Raw genomic sequence first — 11496 nt, forward strand, 5'->3', positions numbered from 1 at the left:
AGGCAAACAGAAACAGAAAACTGCAATACTAATGAATTATAAATAATACTTAACAATAAAGTAGACTCAAGTTTCAAAAAAAAAAAAAAAAAAAAAACGGATTCCATATTTCAACCTAAAACTCTTCAATGTGCATTACAGCTCCATTTATTAAGGAAAACTACACATGGAATTATTTATTACAAAGTTAACACATATAAAGAATCCAAAGTAAATACTGAATAAAATAGCCAAAATCTTAGTTATCTATATTCATCACTCCAAAAAGTAGAACCTGGTTGCAGTGCCATTCACCACAGCTGTTTTAATTTAAACTCAGATCCAAAGACTCATTTCCAAACTCACCATAAAAATAATAACAATAATACACACACACACACACTCTCTCTCTCTCTCTCTCCTCCCCAAAAGTCTTGTTTTCCCCAAAGAAGGAGGATAATGAAAAAAGGGTATTATCTCGTTTTGCTTTTGTTTTAAAAAGAACTAGGGTATGAACTTTTATTCAGTGACTGTTATAGTCTCTATTCAACATAACTCCTGTGGAATTTCTGGGAGCTCACTGCTGTCCTTAAATAATGTCCCATTCTGAACTTTTTCTTTTGGAGATATTTCTCCCAGATTTAAGTAAAATTTCAGTATTTCAGTTCTTATGGCTTCCAAGAGCAAATTCAAGGGAAGCCCTTTGTAAAGCGGTATAAAATGAATTCTTGGGACTGGAAAATATTAATTTGAAATTTATGTGATCAACAACATAGGGTGTTTTCCAAGCCATCTTATAAATCAACATTTAAATATAAACCAATTAAACTAGTTCTGTGACTTCAGAAAATTTATATGATTTGAGCTTTGGTTTTATCGCTTCTCAAATAGGAACATGAAAAGAGCAAAGTTTCCTGCTGAAAGCTCTAAGAATCCTGTAACTCCATGAAAGCAGTTTTTCCATGTCAAATATTGTGTGACTATTAATTTGATACAACAATACCTGTAATAATATCTCAACTATTATGACTGCTGTACACAAAACAGAAATATGCTGTTTGGCTTCTACAGTTTTCTCACACACATACACAAAAATAAAAGCCACTTTCAAATTTAATCCAGAAAGATGGACTGGCAAACAGAAAATGCTCTTTGAGGGACCATTATAAAACACTAGAAATTTGGGGGAAAAGGGAAGCTTTTCATTTTTGGTTTGCAAGAGTCAACAAGAAAAATAAATACTAAAAAAATAAATCACACCAACAAACTCTTTTCTTCGTATTTACTACTATTTAGCAGTCTATAGAGAAGCTCATCAAGAAGATTTCAAGACATTAAATCAAATTCTCATTCCCTACTGTCTGTAGCATATTGGCTACATGCAAAATTAAGACAGCATTCCTGTTCAACTTCAAAAAATGCTTAATCACTTTATCACATCTTGGGTAAGTAATCTAGGCACCCAAAACAACTTGAGAGATAGAAAGATGTTAGTTTGCACTGGGACACTAAAATGGCAATCTGATACAGTCCCAAGAACACAAAAATTAAACACAGGGCTAAAGTGACATACACAATGATTCTTCAAAAACCATCTGCTACTAAGAGAAGGGCTTTAGTTAAAGTCTGCACAAGGTACATATGAAAACATGATATTGAAAAATCTGCCCAGATTACCAGTTAGAAAAGGGCTGAGAATTAAACCAAAGAACACATGAATTATTCATAAAGCCATCTAAAGAGAAAAACAGTTTTTAGGTTCTGAAAAAATATGAAGTAATATCTGCTATTCTTCTAAGTGCCTATTTGACTGGTAAGTCATTTCAACTATCTTGAGCCTACCTTTGTTATGTAACAAGAGGGTTAGAGTCCAATCACTTAATTCCATCTAAAGTCAAAATAGGTACTCTAAAACATAGAACCCATTCTCTACACATTTACCTCTAAGGAATATTAAAAAACCATACCAATAACAAGCACCTACATTTGCAATTAGCCTGGAATGCTACACTGAGGAAGAAAAAAAAAAAAAACACAGCCTACTGCCTAATAATCAGCAATTCAGCAAAAGAATGCATCCATAAAAAACTGAACCCCGAAGAAAGCAACAACTGTTCAAGGCACCCAGTCCACCCCATCCCCATCCCTCAGAAAAGACTTTAAAAAAAGAAAGAAAGAAAATCCCCCACAATTCAGTTACTACACGTATTTTCATGTTACTAAATAAGCTGTCTCATTTTATTTTGAATAAAAACAAACCTTCTATTCAAAATCTCTTACCTGATAAAACAAGAGATGTATTTTCTTAACAAGAAGTAGAGGCCAAGTCAATCCTGTGGGCAACCAATTAAAACCAACTTTTAGACTGCAATAGAGAATAAATGGAGGCAAAAATCAATGCAGGAAACACAAAACAACACGCACAGGCCACACTGAACTGTACATTATGAAGGCGAGTCTGAAACCACCAGAGTACTTCATTAGAATGCATATTAAAAAAAAAGACAGAGAAAGAAAGAAAAACACGTGTACCAAAATCCCACACATGCGTTACTTGGTATTGCTTTCAAATTTGGTATCTCTCAAAACATATATATTTACATATATCAAGAATGTGCCATAAATTAGTCCAAGAATGAATCAATTAAAAACTAAAACAGTCATAAACCTCAGCTTCACAGCTGGTAATTACTTTTATCACTTGATGATCAAACCAGTCCAGAAAATTCCCTAATACAAGTCCGACTACAACCTATTTCCTCAGGTCCCACCAAACACTTGATGAAAAAGCACAAGTTCACACATAAACAGTTCCAAGACAAATGACAAAATCATCAATTCAAGGGTACTTATGGAAATTCTTGCAGTTGCTCTTTCAAAATATTTTCCTTTGTACCAAAATAGCATCAAGCACCAAGAAACATAAATGAAGTGACAATTCAGGCTGTAATGATTAATTCCTACTTAAAACCATTGGGGTTCAAAATCTTAAGGAAAAGTGCTTTTTCTTCTAACACCAAAACTGTTCCAAGAAACTTGTAAAAAAAAAAAAAAAAAAACCCCTAAAAATGGCATATTAAGAAGACTTCCCAAAGTAAAAATGAGTCACTTATCTCTTACTGGAATTTCTCCCAAATCAGTGAAGTTGTGAACAATTCACAAGCAATATATAAAACCAAATAATTAGACAACTATATGCAAAAGATCATTTTTTAATTCAGAGAAAGAAGAAAATCGTCACTGTTAAGTATAAAGATACCAACAGAACACTACTTAGAATGATGCTCGTTTTTTGTTTTTTTTTTTAATTTTATTTATTTATTTGTCAGAGAGAGAGAGGGAGAGCAAGCACAGGCAGACAGAATGGCAGGCAGAGGCAGAGGGAGAAGCAGGCTCCCTGATGAGCAAGGAGCCCGATGTGGGACTCGATCCCAGGACGCTGGGATCATGACCTGAGCCGAAGGCAGCTGCTTAACCAACTGAGCCACCCAGGCGTCCCAGAATGATGCTCATTTTTAAACTATCTTTCAAGTTCGAGATATCACCTGTAAGCTTAATATTCATCACCAAAAAGTAAAACGTATTAAAAAATTCTAGTGTTACTCCAATTTTTTTCTAAAGGACAAGCTAAACATCTTCTAGACAGCTACTCAAATTACTGAAGAGTAAGATTGTTTTGCCACAAAAGCTACATACGTATGTCATAAACAAGCCTTTCAAAAGCCCAAAGCACTGCATTAATTTTTTATATGTTGTACAAATCAGTTCTAATTAGGTCTAAAGAGTTTTAAAACTCCTTAAAAGACACACCTAGAAGTTTATCTAACAGGTCACAAAGGGAAACTTGAAATACAAAAAAAGCATGCTTTTAGGTAAAGGCTATGCTCAATGAGGAAGAGCATGAATTCTGCAATATTGTTTTCTAAACATTCAAGTTTGACTCTATAACCAACAGAACCACAGTAGTTTCCTAGTTAAGCATTTAAGTTTAACATATGATCCGCCATTGGAAATTCCAATTCAAAGGGTCTGGTATGGGGCCAGGATAAGTGCCCTGAAGGGAAACAAACAGGTTCCTCAGCCTCTTCCTTTCCACACCCAAGAAAACTCCAAATGTCCATCTGGATAGGAAAAAGTTTAGAGTCAGCTAGTTATGCCCAAAGGGAACAACATTAGACCTACTATCAAAAATTTCTAAAGGGTTCCCAGAAGTTACTGTGACAAGAAGGAAGTCTCATGTCACAAGAAAAAGTTTAAGTTCCAGCTGAATTCAGCAAATGCCTCATTCAAATTTTACGTTGTTCAATTTAAAGTAAAAAAATCAACCCATGGGCGCTGGGTGAGTTAAGCCTCTGCCTTTGGCTCAGGTTGTCACCCAGGATCCTGGGATCGAGCCCCTCATCTGGCTCTCTGCTTGGCGGGGAGCCTGCTACCTCCCCACCCCCCGCCTGCTTGTGATCTCTGTCAAATAAATAAAATCTTTTTAAAAAAAAATCAATCTAGAAATAAATTCATGAATCTTATCTATTTAAGCAAAGGGGAAGGCCCGCATCAACCCATACCAAAGAAAAGTACTTCAGGCTTGAAGCTAAAACTTCACAACTCTTGGTGTTATGCTTCTTCCTTGATATGGACAACGTAAATAGAAACTGAGACTGAAGAAGTACTTTTGTTCTCAACCCCCCCCCTTTGTAAAGAGCACAATAATTTAATAAGAGGCACCACTGTTCTCTAGGAACTACTCATTCCTGTGTTCTAAGTGTCAGCTAGCAACAGAATGCAGGATCCCAAAATGAAAATTCCACTCCAACCACCTAAGACTTGGTGAATTTTAGTTAGAAGGATAAGACAACCAATTGTATGCAACAAAACATCTAACACACGTTTTACCTATTTATAAAGTATCAAGGTACAAAGGAGAAAATGGGCCTGATTTGCCATTGAATTCGCTGATCTATATCAGAAGATCTAGCTCACTTTAGGGTACAGGTTGAAAAGGCGCCTCCTCCTAGTTCTCCGCCATCTTGTCTCCCCTCCCCCCCCATATCAGAAGATCTAAAACAAGAAGATTGCTCTAGTATACTTTTCCACTTCGTTAGGAATTAGTCCTAACATAGTGGCTTTGCTTCAGCTTTAGAAATACCACATACATGAACAAATTACAAATATCTGCTATGAACATTTCGCATATTATTATGACACAACATATATTCTTATTTACTAGTCATTTCAATCACTTGGAATTTCAGAGTAAAATGTCCAACAACAATCCTCTTTTATCAGAAAGCCAAAGCACAAACCAGTTGAACTTAACTGTTTCACTCTTCATCTGGTGATAAACATCAAAAAGTGAATTTTAACTTTGTTCAGTTGTCAGTCTTTAATCAACAGTAACCAGGGTACAGCAGAGCTAAGTTCTTTAGATTCAAAATACAAAACCAGCACCCCTCAAATGTTCACCCTCAGAGATGAGCAACAGAGAACCAATTATAATGGGCACAAAGCAATAAGCCGCATAATCACATTATGGAAAAAAACCACAGCTTCATCCACATGATTTTGTCCCCATCCCCAAATGAATCACATTTCAGATTCTGGGATCATTCTTAATGAAACAATGCTTCTGACACAGAGGGACATGAATCCTTTAGACAGCTTGTTATTCCACTTCCCCATTAAGCTCCATAAAGTTCTCAAAAGTGGCAAGCCAAAAGACATTGCTAAATAAGATATATATATTCCTCCTGCCAAAAAGACTATAATATTAAGTTATTTTTCAAACCCTCCCCACAAATGCCAACAAATATGTTTATTGTCTTGACTTAAAAGCAACAGTATCACTTCTAACCTAGCCAACCACATTCACCCTCACTGTTGGTCTTAAAACTTAAAAGGTGGCCAGAAACTTAATGAAATAAACTCGTTGCAAACCAGAAGGTTTATGAGTGGTGGTAGTAAAATGTGATAAACTATAAATCAGATGAGGTTGTTTTTCTGCTTAATTCTAAACATGTAACAACATTCATTTACACCAGGAACATTTATTAAGCACTTGTGGCAGGGACAGGAGATGTAAGAATGGACAACAGTCCCTAGATTTTAGGGAGAGGTATCTAAGAGCATCTTTTGTGCAATTACTGACACTTAGAAATTCTTTCTACAATATCTGCAGAAGAAAATATTCATCTAAACCAAAAGATGGAGTAGCTCTCTACAAAATTGAATAAAAACGTTATGAACATGGTCACTGGATTCCAGCACCTGGAACACACTGGTCCACAAAATCAAGTTTCACATCTAAAAATTGTACCAACAACCCCCAAACTCTCAATATGCAATCATCAAAACATTTGGCATGTCACAAGAAAGTGAAAAAAGCCAGAAATAGGCTGGTATTAGCACATAACAATAGGTTCCAAGGAACAACCAAAATGGTTTCTAAAGCTTCACATTTTCACCTAACAGATATGAACTTAAGAAAAACACAAATTATGCATTACAACCCATAAACAAAATAAATATTTAATTGAGCTTATAAAGATGATATAAAATGCATTCCCTGTTTCGTCAAAAAATCTTCCAGGAATAATACTGAGCACATCCTCAACCTTTATATAAGCCCGCCAAACATTTCATTTTCTTTAAAAATTACCATAAAATTATTTTAACCACCTGTAACAGTTCTTCCCAACTTTTTAATATTCTTGGAAAATGCCTGAACACAATTACTTCCCACTATCCGGCCAAAACCACCAAAGCTCAAAAATGAGTACAACCAGTCTTGTATTACATTTCTATAAAACAAAACAAACAAAATCAGCCCATATGTCCACACTTGTAGGACATTTCTGAACTGCAAATGCTCTGAAATACATTAACAATATAAACTATGTAACAAAGTCCAATGCAATTCATTTTACTAATACTGCATTTAACAAAAACTACACGATTTTAAACCATTCAAGCAAGAAGCTCTAAGAATACTCCAGCTACAAGTTCCTCCTTCAACAATCTCTCAGTTGCAATTACATTTTTTCTCAGGTTATACTGGCTGGAATTACACTTTTCTTGAATAATACAGAACCGTTCCTGACAACTGCCACAATTTACATTAAATCATCTCTGGAAATTCAGGAGTCAAGGACAGTTTCAGAGTCCAGAAACCTCTCCTACGGAGCCTGCAAGTCAGAGTACAAAACTCCCAGCATGTTTTGTGCTGAATAACGCCAAGTTACCTTCACCGAAGCCGCTGAGATGTTTCACTATAAAGTACACATTACGGGCACAAATGAAGTCCATGCATTTACAACCTGGCAGCTAAGCCTCCTACACTGGTGTCCATCCCCGACACTAACCTGTAGATTCTCAAAGCCCCACCCACATATTACACGTGGCTGCCAGCTAAAACCTCCAGCCTCCACTAAAACTCAATTCACTCATCGAAAGCACCCCCCCCTCCACCTCCTACTGGGCCTGCTCCTCTTCCAGTGCTGGAGGCTCTCTCCCAAGGGATATGTAAAGGTGGTGCTCTTAGCAGCCCCTTCCCTCCTTGGGGTTCAAGGGCCTGGCATCTTACTACAATTCTTAGAGGTCTGGGAGGCGTACTCACCCCCACTTTCTCGCTACAGAGGCCGGCTTCTCAAATCGCCGATACCCTCGAGGGTAAGCCCCGCCCAACGCTGAGCCTCGGGAGCATTTCCCTGCAACCCCGTCCACCTTCAGGCCACGACGGCGACCAGCTCTAAGATTTCCTTACTAGACTCAGAGGAGTGTACGGACTGCAGCTTCTTCCCCACAGGTGTGTCTAGACTCTAGTTCCCTTTTCCTGTTAGGCCACTGGAGCCTCCTTTCCACCTCAGATGGAGGGAGTGTCCTCACTACGTTTAATCTCCTCACTACTGGGCACAGAGATGCAGTTAGAATCCCTGTCCCTTTTGGGAAGCAAAGAAAATCTCGCTCATTCGGGATGTAGGTGTGCTTTTACTGCAATCCCCGTTAATTCGCAGGCCACTGGGCCACCCAACTGTGGCCTCCTCCCTCTCAGACCACGGGGGCGTCCTCCCTATGGGCTCGTCCCCACTTCGGTATGCAGGCTCATCCTCTCCTGCGTCCTTCCTGCATCCTCTCAGGCTTCAAAGGCGCAAGCGGCTCCCCAGGCCCTCCCCCCCGCAGCCAAGCCGCGACCCTTTTGTGTGGGGCGCTCGCTGCGGCGGGCTCGGAGGCCTCCGAAGGCCCCGCCCCGGGCCACCAAGGGGCGGCTCGAGCCCCGCACAGCCCCGCCCGTTCCGGGCTGCAGGAGTCTTACCGGGGAGAGCTGCGCGGCACCCGAACCCAGACCCGAGTTACCCCCCGCGCGAGTGCCTCTGCCCCGCGGCCGACAGCCCCAGCCCGAACGGCTTCCCGGAGCCCACTGCAGCCACCACCTCTTTCGCCGCTTCACAAAATGGCCGCCAGCCCGCTCAGCAGCTCCGCGTTCCAAAAGGGGAGGGACGGAGTGGAGACGTCAGGGGGCGGGGCAGCGCAAGCGCGCTAAGGTTCTGGGCAATCTCCCGGAAGTTGCGGGTGTTTGTGGCGAGAGGAACTTTGAGTCCGTGAGTGCGACGATTTGCGCACTAACCCCGCCTAAGGGGAGTGACGCCGTGAGGTGGGGTGGGTTAAGAGTGCCAGGCTCTGCCCCTCGCTGCGGGACTTTGTGCAAATTATTTCTCTTCCCTGATCCTCTGAGAAGGGGAAGAAGTAGTGCTTTCCTCGCGTGATTGCTTTAAGGATGAAATGGACCACAAAGTATTACCTGGTACTCTTGATGATGCCCTGGCAGAAGAACCCAAACCTGTTTTTTTTTTTTTTTCCCCATTTAAAAATTTCAGTCCAGGGAGCCTTACCGGCCAGTCCTCATTAACCCCATACACGGTTGCCCTTTAGTATTATTTATTATAGAAAAAATCATTCTCATCCTGCGTTGGTCCTAGCCTCCCAAATTCCACTGCCCTTGCCTAAACTGTTACCGTGATTGAAGCCGCTATAGAAACATAAAGATGGATAGAAATTAAGATGGACACACTAATGCTTCAGCAAGACTTTTTTTTTTTTAAGATTTTATTTATCTGACAGAGAGAAAGAGATCACAAGTAGGCAGAGAGGCAGGCAGAGAGAGAGGGGGACGCGGGCCCCCAACTGAGCAGAGAGCCTGACGCGGGGCTGGATCTCAGGCCCCTTAGAACCCCACCCGAAGGCAGAGGTTCAACCCACCAAGCAACCCAGGCGCCCCCAAGACTGACTTTGAACAATTTTCCCTCGTCTCTTATGGATTCTTAAAGCTTCTCTTTTCCCTTCACTTGTTTTTCTGTAGAATCCTTTGTTCCGGGAACTCTGTGTCAATGTTGACATCTTGCTTACCTCAAAGTATACTTAGGAATGAGACTCAGATGGCCATTGCCAGGACTAATCATGAAACCACTTTGAAGACATAACCAATAGGACTGGCAGTACTAACAGATTCCTATCCAAACCGCCCAGACCTTTGTTTTCCTTAAAACCACTCAGCCTTTTACCCAGAGCGGGTCTGCGGTTTTGAAGGCATTAGCCTGCTGCAGCCTCCTGCCTGGAAGTAATAAAACTGTCTTTCCTCTTTACCCCAAAGCACTGTCTTTGTGTTACATTTCAGCTCTGGAGCACAGAGCCCAGTTTTCAACAGCATGACTATCACCAATACTGAACTAATCTTCCAAATCAGAAAGTGAGGAGTCTACTGAGCAAGAAAATCCAACAAGTTTTGGGGAAGATTTGTGTGGCAGACTTGCCTGGTACTGGCCCAGTATACCAAAAACAGCAAACTAGAAAACTAGGCCACCTTTGTATTTTTTATTTTATTATTTTTTAAAGATTTATTTACTTATTTATTAAGATTTTACTTATTTGTTTGACAGAGAGAGAGTGCATAAGCTGGCAGAGTGGCAGGCAGAGGGAGAGATAGAAACAAGCACCCCGCCAAGCAAGGAGCCTAATGCGGGACTCCATCCCAGGGCCTTGGGACCACAACCTGAGCTGAAGGCAGCCATAACCAACTGAGCCACCCGGACGTCCCTAGGCCACCTTTTTAAACAGAACCTATACTTTGTTGTTATATATACTCTTTGCAGGTATAGTAGAGTGCATTGAAAACAAAACCTACATGCAATGTTGTATTGGGATTGCCTCCTGGAATAGAAAAGGGGCATTAGTGAGAAAACTGGTGAAATCTGAATAAAATCTGAAGTTTACTTAATACTAATGTAGAGATGTTACTCTCTTAATTTTGACAAATATACCATGTAAGTTTTATATTAGATGTTAAAATTAGAGGAAATTGGGTGATGGACATCTAACTCTGAACTATCTTTGCAAACTTCTCTAAATCTAAAATTATTCAAAATAAAAATTCTTTTTAAAAAACCTTCTTCCTGGGCACCTGGGTGTCTCAGTCATAAAGCATCTGCCTTCAGCTCAGGCTCAGTTCATGGTACAGGGGTCCTGGGATGCAGCCAGTGACCAGCTCCCTGCTCAGCAGGAAGCCTACTTCTCCCTCTCACACTCCCCCTACTTGTGTTCCCTCTCTCTCTGTCTCTCTCTCTCTCAAATAAATAAAATCTTAAAATAAAATAAAAACCTCCTCCTCCTATCCATCTGCATTTACTGTACTGCTAGCTAGTAGCTTTCAAAATTTTTTGCCATTACTCACGTAATACATTTGCAACCAGGTATATACATTTAAATATATAATCAAAATAAAATGGTTAAGGGGTGCCTGGCTGGTTCAGTGGATGGAACACATGACTCTTAATTTCAGAGTTGTAGGTTGGAACCCCACATGGATGTAGAGATAACTTAAAAATAATTAAATAAGGGGTGCCTGGGTGGCTCAGTGGGTTAGGCATCTGACTCTTGATCTCAGCAGGTCTTGATCTCAAGGTCAGGGATTCAGGCCCCACATTGAGCTCCACAATGGGTGTACAGCCTACTCATAAATAAATAAACAAAATCTTTAAAAAACAAAATAAAATAAAATACTTAAAATATGTGTGATATACTCTAATGTATTCTTTCTCTTGTTTTTTTTTTTGTTCTAGTAACTATTCACCTACAGTGTCATACCCACAAATGTTAAAACTACTCTAGCTATATTAGCCTATTGGTTTCTCAAACATATCATGCTTTTTTTAAAACTCAGGCCCTTTATTCTTCCAGCTCCTTTTCATTTTTCATTCATCTCTAGCTCTTTCCATGGCTGGAAATCACATTTTTAAAAAATTTTATTTATTTATTTGACAGAGAGAGAGAGGGAGAGAGAGAGTGTGTGTTAGCATAAGCAGGGGGAGTGGCAGGCAGAAGAAGCAGACTCCCAGTGGAGCAAGGAGCCCAATGAGGGGCTTGATCCCAGGACCCTGGGACCATGACCCAAGCCAAAGGCAGACGCTTAAACGATTGAGCCACCCAGGTGCCCCTAAAAAATCACATTTTTGCTTACGTAACATCTCCTTC

At 40.1% G+C, this 11496-nt stretch overlaps 1 protein-coding gene across 8 annotated transcripts in view; it reads right to left on the minus strand.

Moving 5' to 3' along the window:
- The window catches only part of LOC125108245 (RNA-binding protein 12), a 35296-nt gene extending 26806 nt beyond the window's left edge, over window positions 1–8490 (minus strand). Inside the window, exons 1-2 of one of the 8 annotated variants that reach the window (XR_007129850.1) lie at window positions 8285–8442; window positions 2260–2344 (exon numbers count right to left, since the gene is read on the minus strand). The gene's annotated coding sequence lies outside the window, so the exon portion shown is untranslated. Of the gene's footprint in view, window positions 1–2259; window positions 2345–8284 lie in introns of all 8 variants that reach the window. The other 7 variants (XM_047743755.1, XM_047743756.1, XM_047743752.1 and 4 more) reach the window with 7 other exon arrangements.
- Between the last annotated feature and the right edge of the window lie 3006 nt (window positions 8491–11496).

Source organism: Lutra lutra, chromosome 9 (assembly GCF_902655055.1).
Source record: "Lutra lutra chromosome 9, mLutLut1.2, whole genome shotgun sequence".
NCBI lineage: Eukaryota > Metazoa > Chordata > Mammalia > Carnivora > Mustelidae > Lutra > Lutra lutra.